At 37.9% G+C, this 15,817-nt stretch overlaps 1 protein-coding gene across 1 annotated transcript in view; it reads right to left on the reverse strand.

Annotated features, from left to right (window-relative positions):
- The window catches only part of N6AMT1 (N-6 adenine-specific DNA methyltransferase 1), a 37,813-nt gene that overhangs the window by 2,169 nt on the left and 19,827 nt on the right, over nucleotides 1–15,817 (reverse strand). The gene's annotated exons all lie outside the window — the stretch shown is intronic.

Genomic DNA, 15,817 nt, shown 5'->3' on the forward strand with positions numbered 1-15,817 from the left:
TAACATGTGACCTGTTATGCCTGTCTTCTTTCACTTAGCATGTTTTTGAGGTTCCTCCACATTGTAGCATGTATCAGTACTTCATTCCTTTTTTATGGCTGAAAAACATTCCATAGCATGTATATACCACAATTGGCTTGTTATTCTTTTGTTGATAGACGTTTGGGTTGTTTTCACTTTTTCACTATTGTGAATAGTACTTCTTTGGACGTTCGTGTACAATTATTTTTATGAGTACTTGTCTTCAATTATTTTGGGTGTATACATAGAAGTAGAATTGCCGGTGATTCTGTGTTTAACTTTCTAAGGAAACACCAAACTGTTTTCCACAGCAGCTGCCATGTTTTACATTCCCACTCAGCCAGGTATGAGGGTTCCAGTTTCTTTACAGTCTCTCCCACACTTGTTATTTTGCATTTTTAAAAATTATATATAGCCATCCTAGTGGATATGTAATATTATTTCATTGTATTTTTTTTTTTTTTGCAGTATGCGGGACTCTCACTGTTGTGGCCTCTCCCGTTGCGGAGCACAGGCTCCGGACGCGGAGGCTCAGTGGCCATGGCTCACGGGCCCAGCCATTCCGCGGCATGTGGGATCTTCCCGGCCCGGGGCACGAACCCGTGTCCCCTGCATCGGCAGGCGGACTCTCAACCACTGTGCCACCAGGGAATCCCTCATTGTGGTTTTGATGTGAATTTCCCTAATGACTAATGATGTTGAGCATCTGTCTATTCATATACTTGTTGATTGTATATCTTCTTTGGAGAAATATCTATTCAAATCCTTTCCTCATTTTTAAATCAGGGTAAAGTTTTGTTTTTGTTGGTACTGAGTTGTTAAGACTTTTTAATATATTCTGGATACGAGACCAAGATCTAGCCTAGAAGGATGTTAATATTCTTTAATTTTGGGAGAAGTCCTTGAGAATTCAGTATTGATCAGGTTTGGCTCTGAGTGACAAAAAATTCAAAGTAAATATGGTTTACACAAGAAAGAAATTGATCTCTTTTGTAAATGCAGTCTAGACATAGGCAGTTTGGGGACCTAGGTTTCTTATGTATGTATATGGACCTTGGCTTCTTACGTCTATATGTGGACCTAGGTTTCTTATGTATGAATATAGACCTAGGATTCTTATGTTGTTGCTCCACTATTCTCAATATGTGACTCCACTTCATGGTCCAAGGTGACTGCTCAAGCACCAGCCATTTTGGGTACTTTACACTCAGCACAAAGGAAGAAAGATGAAGCGGAGCATGCTCGCTTGCCTTAGGGACTGTCCTCATAAGTCGCACACAACACTTTTATTTATTTCTCATTGGAAAGAATTTGTTCTTATGTTCACCACTAGCTGCAAGAGAAGCTGGAAAATATAATCTTTATTCCAAGCAGCCACATATCCAGCTAAAAATCAAGAGTTCTATTGTTGAGGAAGATGGGGAGAACAGATATGGGAGGACAACTAACAGTGTCTCTTGCAGCTCCTCTGGTATTTGTGTAAGCACTGTTGTTGCATATGCCATTAAAATGTACAATCTTGGGCTTCCCTGGTGACACAGTGGTTGAGAGTCTGCCTGCCGATGCAGGGGACACGGGTTCATGACCTGGTCCGCGAAGGTCCCACATGCCGCGGAGCGGCTGGACCTGTGAGCTGTGGCCGCTGAGCCTGCGCGTCCGGAGCCTGTGCTCCGCAACGGGTGAGGCCACAACGGTGAGGGGCCCGTGTACCACAAAAAAAAAAAAAAAAAAGTACAATCTTTTCTATCCAATTTAAGTCTTTGTTTTTTAATTGTAATATTTAGCTCATTTACATAATACAGTTGTGGATATATTTTATAATTAGTTTTCTGGTTGTCTCGTCTCTTGTTCCTTTGTCTCTCTCTTTCTGCCTTTTGGTTTAATGAATACTTATTTTCATTGCCTCCTATTGTCCTATTTTACATTATAAATAAAATCCATATTAGCTTATTATTTAAGGTCATCCTAGAGATTATAATGTTCATACTTGACTTAACAACATCTCATATATTAATACCTTTACCGCTTCCTGGACAATTCAAGGACCTTTATATAACTTCAGTACTATTGTTTTCTGTACTGCTATTTTCAAGTATTTTATTTTTCTTTATGTATTAAAACTAATAACGAGAATTTCCTGGTGGTCCAGTGGTTAGGACTTGGCGCTTTCACTGCCATGGCCCAGGTTTGATCCCTGGTTGGGAAACTAAGATCCTGCAAACTGCATGGCACAGCCAAAAAACAAAACATAAGATGTTATTGTTTTTTAAGTCTGTATATTAATTTATATGTGTCATCATTACTATTTGTATTGCTTTTCACTCTTTTCTGCATCTTTGGCAGTTCTTTTCTTTCATCACCTTGACAGTATCATTCATTTGTCTTTTGGAGTTCCATTGTTCTGTTGCAAAAAATCTGTAAGTGCTATTATTCGTTTTAAAGAAATGTCACCCTTGCCCCACCCTACCCCCAGCTGCTTTTAAGATTTTTCTCTTTGTTTTGTTTATGGTGTCAGATCTTTTCTGCTAGGAGTTGCAAATGTACTTGAATCTGCAATTTGATTTTTTTAGTCATTTTGGGACAATTCTTAGGCATGAATTCTTCAAATATCATGTTTGCTCTATTCTTCTTTCCACTCCTACTTAATTAGGACTTTCACAATGAACCATACGTGTCTTAGATTCTCTTCTGTTTTGTTGTTGTTTTATTCTTTTTCTTTTCATGTTCAGCCTGGATTTTTTTCTATTGACCTATCTTCTAATTCACCAGTCTTCTCTTCAGCTGTGTCTAATCTGCTGTTTAACTCATCTACTGAGTTCTTAATTTCAGTTGCATTATTTTTCAATTTTATAATATCTATTTAATTCTTTTATTGATTTGAACACTGCTAAAATTCTTCATCCTGTGTCTTTTCTTGAACATATTACAGTTACTTAGAAGTTATTTGGAAGCCCATGTTTGATAATTCTTAATGCCAGTTTCTCTTTTTCTCTTGATTTTCAATCATTTGTTGTTGCCTCCTGGTATGGTAGGTAATTCTTGCCTGAATGCCTGACATTGTACATGAAAAATTATTGAGATGGTGATATTAACTCTTGATGATGTTATCTTCTTTCACAAAGGATTTACTTTTTTGCTTCTAGCAGGCAGTTCGTATAAGAACAGATCAGTGTAAGAATTAGCTGGTTCAAAGCTGATCTTTGGCCCCCTTTTTTTTTTTAATTTTATTTTTTCTTTGGCTGCATTGGGTCTTCATTGCTGCATGTGGGCTTTCTCTAGTTGCGGCGAGTGGGGCTACTCTTCCTTGCAGTGCGCGGGCTTCTCATTGCGGTGGCTTCTCGTTGCAGAGCATGGGCTCTAGGCACGTGGGCTTCAGTAGTTGCAGCATGCAGGCTCAGTAGTTGCGGTGCATGGGCTTCAGTAGTTGTGTGAGGGCTCAGTAGTTGTGGCTCGTGGGCTCTAGAGTACAGGCTTAGTAGTTGTGATGCATGGGCTTAGTTGCTCTGTGGCATGTGGGATCTTCCTGGGCCAGGGATCGAACCTGTGTCCCCTGTATTGGCAGGTGGATTCTCAACCACTGTGCCACCAGGGAAGTCCGATCTTCAGTCCTTTTGAGGGTTGGTATATTTACATTTCATCTAGCGCTCTTTTACCTTGGCTGATCCTGAACTCCAATTTTTATATCCCCACACCTCTAAGAATGCCTTAAACTCTACTTACCTTTTCAACCTCTGGGCTGCCACTTTCTGCTCAGCTTTTCCCACCTTTAGCTTTTCAGCCTTGGGCCCCTGCTTATGAATAGGCCGTTGCCTTAAGGGGAAAACAAATGCTAAATATCAGTCTCACTTCCATGCTTCCCTTCTGCACATGATCTGGATTCTTCAGGTCCTTACTGCCTTGGTGGCCCTGGTCTTTTCAAGCAGACCACAGAGATCTCCATCTTTATATCTGTATCTATAATTATATCTAATTTTTGGCTAGGGTAGTTGGCCTGATAAAAGTTAGTCTACTGTAGCCAAAAGCAGAAGTCCCCATAATCTGTTCCATGACAAAAACTCCTACTAGAGGAAAGCAGTTATTCCTAGATTATTCCTAGAATTATTATTATTCCTAGAATATCAATTCCATTCATTTTCTCCTCTCTCTTCTTTTAAAAACTTTATCGCCTTCATAGCAATACTCTATACATATGCAATATTTGGGTAGCTCTGCTTGAGCACGCTCTGGAACCCTTTACCCCTCTATGTCATGTCTCAGTCTATGTAGAGCTTTTATATACTTTCACCAACTCATGCTTGGATGGAGAGAGGCTGTGATGCAGAAGCACTGGCAAAGCCAGCTGCAGATTACACTTCCCGTTTTCATTTGATCTCAAACTAGAATCCGATCTGTCTTGGTTCAGGAACTTTCACTGTGTGTTTTACTTTGCATTTAGCTTAGTCTTTTCGCCTGGTGTAGACTCTATATCGATTTTAGTTCACAAAAGTGACTCACCCTGAGAGGCTGTATATATTCAGTTTGTTGCCGGGAAGAACATAGATATGCCAAGTCAATCCTTGAGTTAAACCTTTTTTTTTCTTTTTTTCCTCCCAAATGCTCACCAGTGTGAAAAGGCTTCCTGAATGATGGGTGCCTTTCACTGTCCACCTCCTCCATCTCTCCTTCAGATAAATTTATCAGTATAACTTGGGACAATATGCAGAAGTGGCTGCATTTTAATTCATAAGCAGAGACCCTCATTGATACTACATTTACTCCTAAATCCGAGATACAGCAATTACCCTAATTTTACCTAAAACAGAATTTAACAAATAGAACACACCAAGACTTTTCAAGAGGTACTTGTACATGGAGAATTTTAAATGAATCTATTTTCATTTTCTCAACTCCCATGTACTCTCCAAAAATCGATCTTCCGTTAATATACCTGTCTCAGACTGATTCTCTTTCCTGCCATCTCTTGGCATATTTGTCCTTCTGTTTACAGAATTAAGAAATAATTCTCACCCATCTATCTCTAATTTTACAGTGGCCAAGGTAGGGAAAACAGAAAACCCCCGGGAGCCTAGAGAGGTAATTTTAAATATGTTGAGAAAGATGTTTGTAAGGGCTAACAAATCCTTTCTTGCAACTCAGTGGTTTTCAGTTGCTTACTTTTGATAAAATAAAAGCCTAATAGAGGGACTTCCCTGGCGGTCCAGTGGTTAGGACTCCGCACTTCCACAGCTGGGAGCATGGGTTTGACCCCTGGTCGGGGAACTAAGATCCTGCGTGCCGCCTAATAGAGCTGTCAGTCAATACATCATTAGAAATTATTTCATGTTTAGCATATTACTCAGAAAAATTTAATGAATGCAATGACATTGAGTAACAAAGACTGAGTTACTATAAAACTCCATTTTCATCTACTTATTGACATGAAGAGTTTTCTCAGTGATTTTATTTATAAATAGGAAAAATAGGGATAGAATTTATGTCAACTGCTATATATAGCAGTTGACATAATATATAAATAGTTATATATTTAATATATAAATAGTTATATATTTATAAGTAATTTATAAGTAATTATATATTTATAATATATATAATTACTTATAAATTATAATTTATAATTTATAAGTAATTATAGTAATATATAGTTATAAGTAATATATATATATATATATATATATCTGTGGAACTATGAACTAAAAAATATAAAACTACAAACCAGTCTCAACTCTCTAATAAGAGATGAATTTCCAGTAAGATTTAAAATATTTTATGCTTAATTACCTATAAAATTTTTAATGTTTATGTTTTTATTATTTGTGTTCTAATAGTTATTTAATAACAATCTAGAAAAATATTAATACCTATAGCTTAGTCACAGGAAATCAATATTTAAATTTTTAAATTTATATTCATATTTTTACTATACAGCAGTATTATAGGGGGATAAAGAAAATATTTTAAGCATTCCAAATATACTATAATTCTATAAGGGAAATGGAGTAAAAATACAGATCCAGTGAATGATGTTAAATGTCTGTTGAAGAGTTTTCTTGTATTATTTTATTGATGATGGGAATCAAATTGCTATAGCATTTAGATTCTATTAGGTATATTTAAGGGAATGATATAACAGTTTCTATTTTTAAAAATGCAAGTGTTTATAGTATGCCCCTGGAAATTATCTTATTTATACCTATTTAAACTTACGATGATAAACTTTAGTTATCAATTTTAAAATATGTGAAGTGGTACATACTTTCCCAAAATTTGTTTGGGAAATTCTGTTCTGGCAGATGGAAACAGAAAGGTTGGCAGCAGGTTCCCATACAAGTTAAACAGACCTACACAGACAGCTCTTTATTGATAGTTTTAGAGACATTTTAAAATGTTTCTTAATTTTAGATTTGGTGCTAGAGAGTTTGTCAGGAATAGCATGTCACACTATCTTCCAGGTAAGCCAGTCAAGTCATGGTGCTAGAAATGTTGAAGAAACTTCTGTACTGCTTGGGTCAGATCTTTCAAAGGCTACATTGCTAAGATTCTAGCCGTTGCCTGAAAAAAGAGAGAAATCAAACAGAACTCTATGTAGTCAAAGCCTAATTCTTCCATAATAACAGAACAGACAGCTCTTACAAAGTGAAAAGTTTACATTTTCCTTTTTTTAAAAAATACATATTTATTAATTTATGTTAAATAACAATAGCAAATCCATCACCTGTTAATATAGAACTGGCATGTTTTTATGACAAATAATTATATTTTCCGAAATAAAATGTTTAGTGAGAGAGCAACATAGTTTTACAATTTTTGCAAATTTCTTTAATGTCTGACTTGTTAGAAGGCAGCTGGATTCTCATGTCTGCTTCTGCTTTCAATTGGCTGCCATCTGTTGTTTTGGTTGAAGTATATTTAAAAAAAAACAAAACAAAACTAGCCCCACACAGGTATGTAAAGGTTACATTTTCTACAAGCAAAAGAGTATACATTTTGACATGTCTTACTAGAAGTGAGTTTTTAGTTGTCACAAGATTACAATTAAGTAGTTACATTTTTTGGAAAGCACTTTCCTTAATTTAATACCCTTTCATGCCTGTGTAACTCAAGGTTTGTCATAATCTGCTTGACAGTAGTTCTGAGAACAGTCCTATAGAATTTCACATCTTCTTTCCTCATCTTAAGTCCTGAATGGATGGTGAGTTTAAGCAAATACTTAACATCTAGTTAAATGACAAGGTTTTCTTTTTTCATTCTCTTTATCCTTGTGGTGATTACCTAAATAGATTTTCTAATCTTGAACCATCCTTGCATTCTTAGTATAAACTCTACTTGGTCATGATCAATACTATTATTACTAATAATATATTTGTGGATTTTAAAGATATTTTTTCAAAGTCTGCTTCTTTGTTCACAAACCACCCTATGATAATCTTTATTGTACTGTATTTATATTCATAAGTGAGATTAACCTATAATTTTCTTTCTTATATTGTTTCTGTTTGGTTTTGGTATCAATGATATACTAGTATATCAATGATATAATAGCTCATATTAAAAAAATGAGTTAGGGTTCTTGAGTGTTTGATAAAACTCACTTGTAAAGTCACCTGGGCCTGGTGCCTTTGTTTTGTGGAGTGGAGTGGGCAGATACTCAACTAACTTTCTTTAATGGTCATAGACTCTTTAAAATGTTCTATTTTTTCACAAGTTAGTAAGTTTTATTTTCTTAGGAAATTATTCATCTGTTTTTAAATGGATTGGTATAAAGTTATTCATGGTATTTTCTTATGATTTTTAGTATTTATACACTATTTGTATGATTTTTCATCCCTAATATTATTGATTTGTGCCTTATTTCTCTTTTTTCTTTTTTTTTTCTTTTTTTTTTTTGTGGTATGCGGGCCTCTCACTGTTGTGGCCTCTCCCGTTGCAGAGCACAGGCTCCGGACGCGCAGGCTCCGGACACGCAGGCTCAGCGGCCATGGCTCACGGGCCCAGCCGCTCCGTGGCATGTGGGAGCCTCCCAGACCAGGGCACGAACCCGCGTCCCCTGCATCGGCAGGTGGACTCTCAACCACTGCGCCACCAGGGAAGCCCTCTCTTTTTTCTTGATCAACCTAACTAAAGATATATCTAGGTAATCTTTTCAGAGAACAGGTCTTTGTTTTGTTTAACCACTCAGATTCTTTTATGTTTCATTAATTTTTTTCTGTTATTTTGTTATACTTGTAATAGTTTATTCTTTTTGTAACTTCTTGAGTTATTCATTGATCTTCTATAGTTTTTGTTTTCTAATAGATGTATTTGAGAGATATATTTCTCTCTTTATATTACTTGAACCCTTTTCCACAAGTATTGATATGTGGTACTTTTTCATTTCATAATTTTCAATATGACTGTTAATTTGACTCAGTTATCTAAAAGTGAGAGTTTAAATTTTTTTTGTTGTTGTTTAAAAAATATACAAAGCATTTTGGCCTTCATTTTTATTTTCACTTTTTGAAATAAATTTCTATGTATACTTCATTGTGTTTATTATTTCTACTTTGTTGTGGTTACTGTTTTTCCCTTTGCATACTCTAATCCTTAGAAGTGAATCACTAAGACCAGCTCACACTCGAGGGGTTAAAAAGTAGACTCCACGTTTTGAAAGGAGGAGTGTCAAAGAATTTGTGGACATACTTTAAAATCCCCACAGTGGAGATAATGCACATACAGATTTTGGTGGAGCACAATGTTGTGCTAAAAACAGTGTTCTTTCTAATTTATCAAAGCTATGAAGCAGAAGTGAATTTGAAATTGGTTGCAGTGACTGTATTATTTATTATAACAACTAAAGTGTGATATACTGCCAAATAGCCCTGTAGTTAATTTACACACACATACACTTTACACTAACTGAACTATTAAACATTTAAGCTAATATTAAAACAAAAAATAAAAATTAATTTTAAAAATATGATATTTACAATACACTGTGGGAGCCATCCACCTACTTCAAAAATGTATAATTATTTTAAAGTGACTGCTCATAGACAATTGTTTTATTACATGCTACTGCAAAAAGTGCATTTATATATCACTCAGTCTGTGAAGCATGACTTTCCATTTAAATTAAGTGATTATTCTCAAGTAATTTCATTATTTTCTGTTCTCATTTTTATTTCACACATGAAAAGCAAAGCTATCATTGTTGATGTGTTGCAGTTAAATAATGTCAATATCATCAGCTATGTCAAAAGAAATCAGTTAAGTCAATGCCAAAATTGGTCCAAAAATTTTAAAATTCAATTCAAGGAACTGAATAAACCTCTTGGATAGTCATTCCGTTGAAGATACAACCAACATCTGACAACATTGTGCATGTTACAAATTAAGTTAAAAAGCTCCACATTGAATAGAAAGCTGTTTGACGGTTTTATTAGTTATTACTGTGTAACAAATCACCCCAAACCTTAATTTAAAACAAACATTTATTTTCTAACACAATTTCTATGGGTCAGGAATTTGAGGCTGGCATAACTGGGTGGCTCTATTTTGGGGTCTGTCATGAAGCTGAGGTCAAGATGTTGGCTGTGGCTGCAGTTATCATCTGAAGGCTTGATCGGGGTCTGAGGCTACTCTTCCAAATGATTCACTCACATGGCTGTGGGCAGGAGACTGTGGCCTCTCACCACTTAGGTGTCTTCAAGGGGTTGAGTTTTCTTACAAACATGGCATCTGAATTCCTCCAGAGAGAGTGACCCAAGACAGTAAGACAGAAGCTGTAATACCTTTTATGGCCAACTCTGAAAAGTCTACCTCATCACTTTTGGGCTCTCTAATACTTACACTCCTAGCTGTGGCATGTTTAGCCCCACTCTGCACTAGTGCCATGTTACACATGCCAGTCACTGTATCTTGTGCCCTCCATTTGAGCATACTTCACTAATGATTACTTGTACCTTAGATAGAATAGGTCTACCAGGTCATCAAGGACTGACTTAGCCCATCAACGTAGGTTATGCCTTCCTTCTGAAAGCAGAGGTTGGCACCATCAGCCAGTTCTCTGACTCTTGTGTAAACTGCTCTAGTGAGATGCTCAGCTAGCACTGAAGCAAGGGATGTAATGGCCACTGGTTCATGTTCTCTTCTTAGGTCCAGTGTCTGTATTCCTAGGGCCAGTTCAGGGTAAGCCCAGCCCTTGCCAGTGTAGGGGCCCCCTTTTCCTCTGCTGAGACAGGGGAGTTGCTCAGACTTCTACAACCATTACTGCACCTATGAAGGGGGATGGGCATCCCTTACCAAAGCCTCTATTCCTGTGGTTATCAATCCTGGCTCCATATTAGAGTCATATGGGGAGTTTTAAAAATATACTGATATCCAGCTCTCATCCCTCAAGATTCTGATTTGATGGTGTATGGTGGGGCTCCTGGCATCATTATATTTTGAACTACATTCAGGCAATTATAGTCTGCAGTGAGGGTTAAGAAGCATTGCTTGATTTTCTCCCTGGTTAACTGGAACAGGGGTTGTCAAACTTTCTGTAAAGGGCCAAGTTGTAAATATTTTAGGCTTTATGGGCAACTATTTAACTCTGCCAGTGTATCGCAAAAGCAAATGAATGAATGAAAAGCTGTGGTCCAATAAAACTTTATTTACAAAAGCAGGTAGTGGGCTAGATTTCACCTGTGGGCTGTAGTTTGCCAGCCCTTGAACTAGATCAACACAACATGAATAGCACCCCAAAGCTGTTAACAGAAGCCTCTGTCAGTGCCACCAAACTTCAGGAGACTCACTAATGTATTCTGAATTCTGGCAATGGTGAATGGTTAAATTTCACTGGTTGTCACCTGTTTGAAACCAGCTGGTTATCATAGCCCTAGCTGTAGTGTCTTGAATAGGATTGGACCCGTAGGACCTAACCTTTAACCAAAATCTCAACTATCACCCTATTGTGGCAGTTATGCTCAGGGGCTCTGAGCCAGAAGACCCAGTCTGTGGGACTCTTTTGTCACACGAGCTATGATATTCACTGCAGTGTCTCAGCAGAAGGCCCTGTGGACATGCAATCACTGTTCTTAGTCCCTGGTATCTCTCCCACTTGGCTGAAGATGCATGTTGGAAGATAAATCTTCATGGATCTCTTGTGTTTCTTCATGTCTTGAAATTAAGGCACTAACTTCCCTTTGTTCTGGATTATCTCTTCAAGAATATTTGTATAGGGCTTCCCTGGTGGCGCAGTGGTTAAGGATCTGCCTGCCAATGCAGGGGACATGGGTTCGAGCCCTGGTCCAGGAAGATCCCATATGCCATGGAACAATTAAGCCCGTGTGCCACAACTACTGAGCCTGCGCTCTAGAGCCCACAGCCACAACTACTGAGCCTGCGTGCCACAACTACTGAAGCCCGTATGCCTGGAGTCCATGTTCTGCAACAAGAGAAGCCACTGCAATGAGAAGCCCATGCACTGCAATGAAGAGTAGCCCCTGCTCACCGCAACTAGAGAAAGCCCGCGCGCAGCAACGAAGACCCAACGGAGCCAAAAATAAATAAATAAAATAAATAATTTTTTAAAATACATTTGTAGAGCAACAATCCTTTAGAAAATAGTGATAGTGTCTCTCTCCAAAGCAGAGAGAAGACATTTCTCAAAGAGCAGTTACTCTTACCGTCCAGTCTAATAAACACAGTGTCTCCACAGCAAAGGGAAGGCATGCTTAATGCCCACACGGAAAAATTGGGGTTCCCTTAAGTTCAGGGTTTCTCTTCTATAATGCAACCCACTGTGTATACTAGTTATCCTTCTGGGTCCATCCATGTTACTCCCATAGGACTCCAGGGCAAGGAGAAGCTGATGAAAATATGCTGATGCTCATATTAATTGATAAGCTGAGTAGTAAAGTTCTCTGTCTCTGATCGAGAAGCATTCTTTCTTCTGCCAACAGTGAGAGTGTGTCAGGTTAACCTGTTAGCTTACAAGTAGGGTAAAATCTCAGATCCTTTACATTTCTTGACAGTGCCATGTCCTGCAGTGTTTTCTGTGGAACCGCCATTAGTGCTGGCTTACTGGAGCCAATGGGCCTTCATACGGTAATCCACTCCCCAAAATGTTATGGCACGTTTGCAAAATTACTGTCATAGGACCCACAGCCAAGGGCTATAGGTTGGAAACAAGTCTCCCTGGTGACCTGTACTTCACACTCCTTTCCCACTCTTCACTTAAATCATGAGGTTTTTCTTACCAATTCTACTGCCTATGCCAATGAGCTAAGCCAATCTAGTTGGAGTTTATAGATCTGTGAGAATGACAGTGAAACTCAGCCTAAGTTGTTTTCACTTTGCCATTTGGAGCAAAAATCAAATTCATGGCCTAAAGATGAAATTAAAGGTATGACTATAAAATCCTTCACTAAGACCTCGGAAAGATCAAAGGTGGTGTCTTAGAGCATTTTCAGTCAGAATAAAGGCTCTTTAAATATTTTAAGGATGAGCCTCACAGATTCTCTTAAATAATAGGGCCTCTAGGAAGCTTAAGGGCATTAACCCTAAGATATCTCAACAGAAGCCCAAGGTAGAGCAGAGCTTATCTTTAAAAGATTTATGTGTGTGGCATATATCTAATCGAGTTAACCCCAAAATGATTTTCAGGAGACCTTAAAGTTTTAAAGAGAACTACGTCAGCGGAAATACAACTTGGACTGAGACCATCCAAAATGAAAAGAGATTTTGGACCTCTAAACATCTATAAGCAGGGACCAGCCTGAGAAAACGACTCAGATGCAAACATGTGCTACCTTTATCTTGTGGTTTAACAACCCATGCAGGATATTGTAGTGAATACTGAAGCTTGAGAAAGTTCTAGGAAGTGGTCCATTTCATCTCTATGTAAAAATTAGTGGCATCCAAGTGTTCATATTTTTCATTTGTGACTTCTCTTTTTCATTATCAATATAATCAGAATTTCTCATTTTTCAGATATTTGTCCTTTGATATATTATTGTATCTTTCTTTTAAAATCAATTTTTGGGAATTCCCTGGCAGTCCAGTTGTTAGGACTCAGTGCTTTCACTGCCGAGGGCCTGGGTTCAATCCCTGGTCAGGGAACTAAGATCCCACAGGCTGCACAGTGCAGCCAAAATAAATTAATAAATAAAAATGAAGTCAATTTTTGCTCTCATCTATATTGCCAATTTTCCTACTTTTTTAGAGAATTTATTCTAGCTTCTCAAATTGGACACCTAGTATATTAATTCTAAGCCTTTCTTCTTTTCTTTTATAAGCATTTAAGGCTGTAAATTTCCTTCTAAGTTTTACTTCCACTGAATTCCCTAAGTTCTGATGTTGAAATTTTCATATAATTCAGTCATTTAAAAAATGCCCATTATCACTTAATTTTGACCTATAAATTATTTAGAAGCATGTTTTAAATTTTGCAAATGTATGAAGTTTTAAAATTTATCTTTTTCTTAGTGATTTATAACCTAATTACTTTATAATCAGAGAATATGAGCTATATGATACTGATTCTTTGATTATTACAGGGACTTGCTTTTGGCCTAATAGGTAATTATGTTTGTAAACATCCCATGTATGCTTATGTATTCTCTAATTGTTGGCTCCAGAGCTCTATTGTACGTTAGTCTATAAATCAAACATTTCTATTGTTCAAATCTACCTTTATGTTTTTTGTAAATCTTGATGTTGTGGTAATTGAGAGGGGATTTGAAATCTTCCTGTATGACTGATTAGTCAGCTTAAACTTGCATTTCTCTTTTTATTTTATATAGTATGAGGCTCTTTTACAGTTACATTCAAGTTTATAACTGTGAATATCTGCCTGTACACCTTTTATCATTCTTTAGTGTTCATTTCTATCCCTAGTAACGCTTGTAACTTATTGTCAGTGTATTAGTTTCCCAAAGCTGCTGTAACAAAATACCACACAGCTGGGTGGCTTAAAACAATAGAAATTTATTCTCTCAGAGCTCTGGAGGCTAGAAGTCTGAAGTCAAGGTGTCAGCAGGACCATGCTCCCCATGAGGGCTTTGGGGAAGAATCCTTTCTTGCCTCTTCCAGCTTCTGGTAGTTGGTGGCAATCCTTGACACTCCTTGGCTTGTAGACTCATCACTCCAATCTCTGCCTCATCTTCATGTGGTATTTTCCCTGTGCCTGTGTCTCTACATCCAAATATCCTTCTTCTTACAAAGACAACCATCACATTGGATTTAGGGCCCACCCTAGTCCAGTATGATGTCACCTTAATTACATCTGCAAAGACCCTATTTCCCAATAAGGTCACATTCACAGGTTCTGGATGGACGTGAATTTTGGGGGGAACACTATTCAACCCAGTATAGTCAACTATTAATGTAGCTATCTCAGCTTGTTGATTTGTCTAATATATCTTTTCCCATCCTTTTATTTCCAATCTTAAAATGTACTATACTTCAGGTAAGTCTCTTAGAATCACTGTATAATTGAAATTAAAAAATTATAACATTTTCTTTTAGCTAGTGAGTTTAATTCAATTACTTGGATAACTGAGATATTCTAAATTATATCTCATTACCTTGATTTACCCCCTTTTTTTATTTGTCTTTTTTTTAGCTTAAAAAAATTTTTTTAAATTAATTTATTTTATTTTTGGCTGTGTTGGGTCTTCATTTCTGTGCGAGGGCTTTCTCTAGTTGCGGTGAGCGGGGGCCACTCTTCATCGCAGTGCACGGGCCTCTCACTGTCGCGGCCTCTCTTGTTGCGGAGCACAAGCTCCAGATGCGCAGGCTCAGTAGTTGTGGCTCATGGGCTTAGTTGTTCCGCGGCATGTGGGATCCTCCCAGACCAGGGCCCGAACCCGTGTCCCTGCATTGGCAGGCAGATTCTCAACCACTGCACCACCAGGGAAGCCCTATTTGTCTTTTTTTTTAATTGAGTCTTTTTGTTTTATAATTTTCTGTTTTTCTCTCCTGTTTCTAGTATTTTGGTGGTTACCCTTGAACTTTGACCACACTGTATTAGCTTCCTATGGCTGCTGGAACAAATTACCGTAACCTTAGTGGCTTAGAACAACAGGAACTTATTCTCTTGCAGTTCTGGTGGCCAGAAGTCTGAAATGGGGTTCTCTGGGCCAAAATCAAGGTGTCAGCAGGGTCTCACTCCCTTGGAAGGCTTTAGGAGAGAATCATTTCCTTGCCTTTTCTAGCTTCCAGGGCTGATTCCTTGCGATCCTTTAGTTCGTGGTCCCCTGTTCCACCTTCAAAGCCAGCAGCATCGTCATAATAAACTTCTCCTCTTTTGTATTAAAATATCCCTCTGCCTCTCTCTTTTGTTTTTCTTGTGGTACGCGGGCCTCTCACTGTTGTGGCCTCTCCCATTGTGGAGCACAGTCTCCGGACGCGCAGGCTCAGCGGCCATGGCTCAAGGGCCTAGCCTCTCTGCAGCATATAGGATCTTCCCAGACTGGGGCACGAACCCGTGTCCCCTGCATCAGCAGGCGGACTCTCAACCACTGTGCCACCAGGGAAGCCCCTGCCTCTCTCTTATAATACACTTGTGATTACACTTAGGGCCTACCTAGATAATCCGGGATAATCTTCCCATCTCAAAATCCTTAATCACTTCTGCCAAGTTCCTTTTGTTGTATAAAGGAACATTCAAAGGGTTCTAGGGGTTAGAATATAGATATCTTTGGGGACCATTATTCAGCCTACCACACATACATATTAAGTACTACTTTTACCTCCTGAACATTGCAAAGAATTTAGAACACTTTCACCCTAATCAAAATGCCCTACCTAATTTAACACAGCTGTTCAATATTTA

The sequence above is a fragment of the Delphinus delphis genome, chromosome 4 (assembly GCF_949987515.2).
Source record: "Delphinus delphis chromosome 4, mDelDel1.2, whole genome shotgun sequence".
NCBI lineage: Eukaryota > Metazoa > Chordata > Mammalia > Artiodactyla > Delphinidae > Delphinus > Delphinus delphis.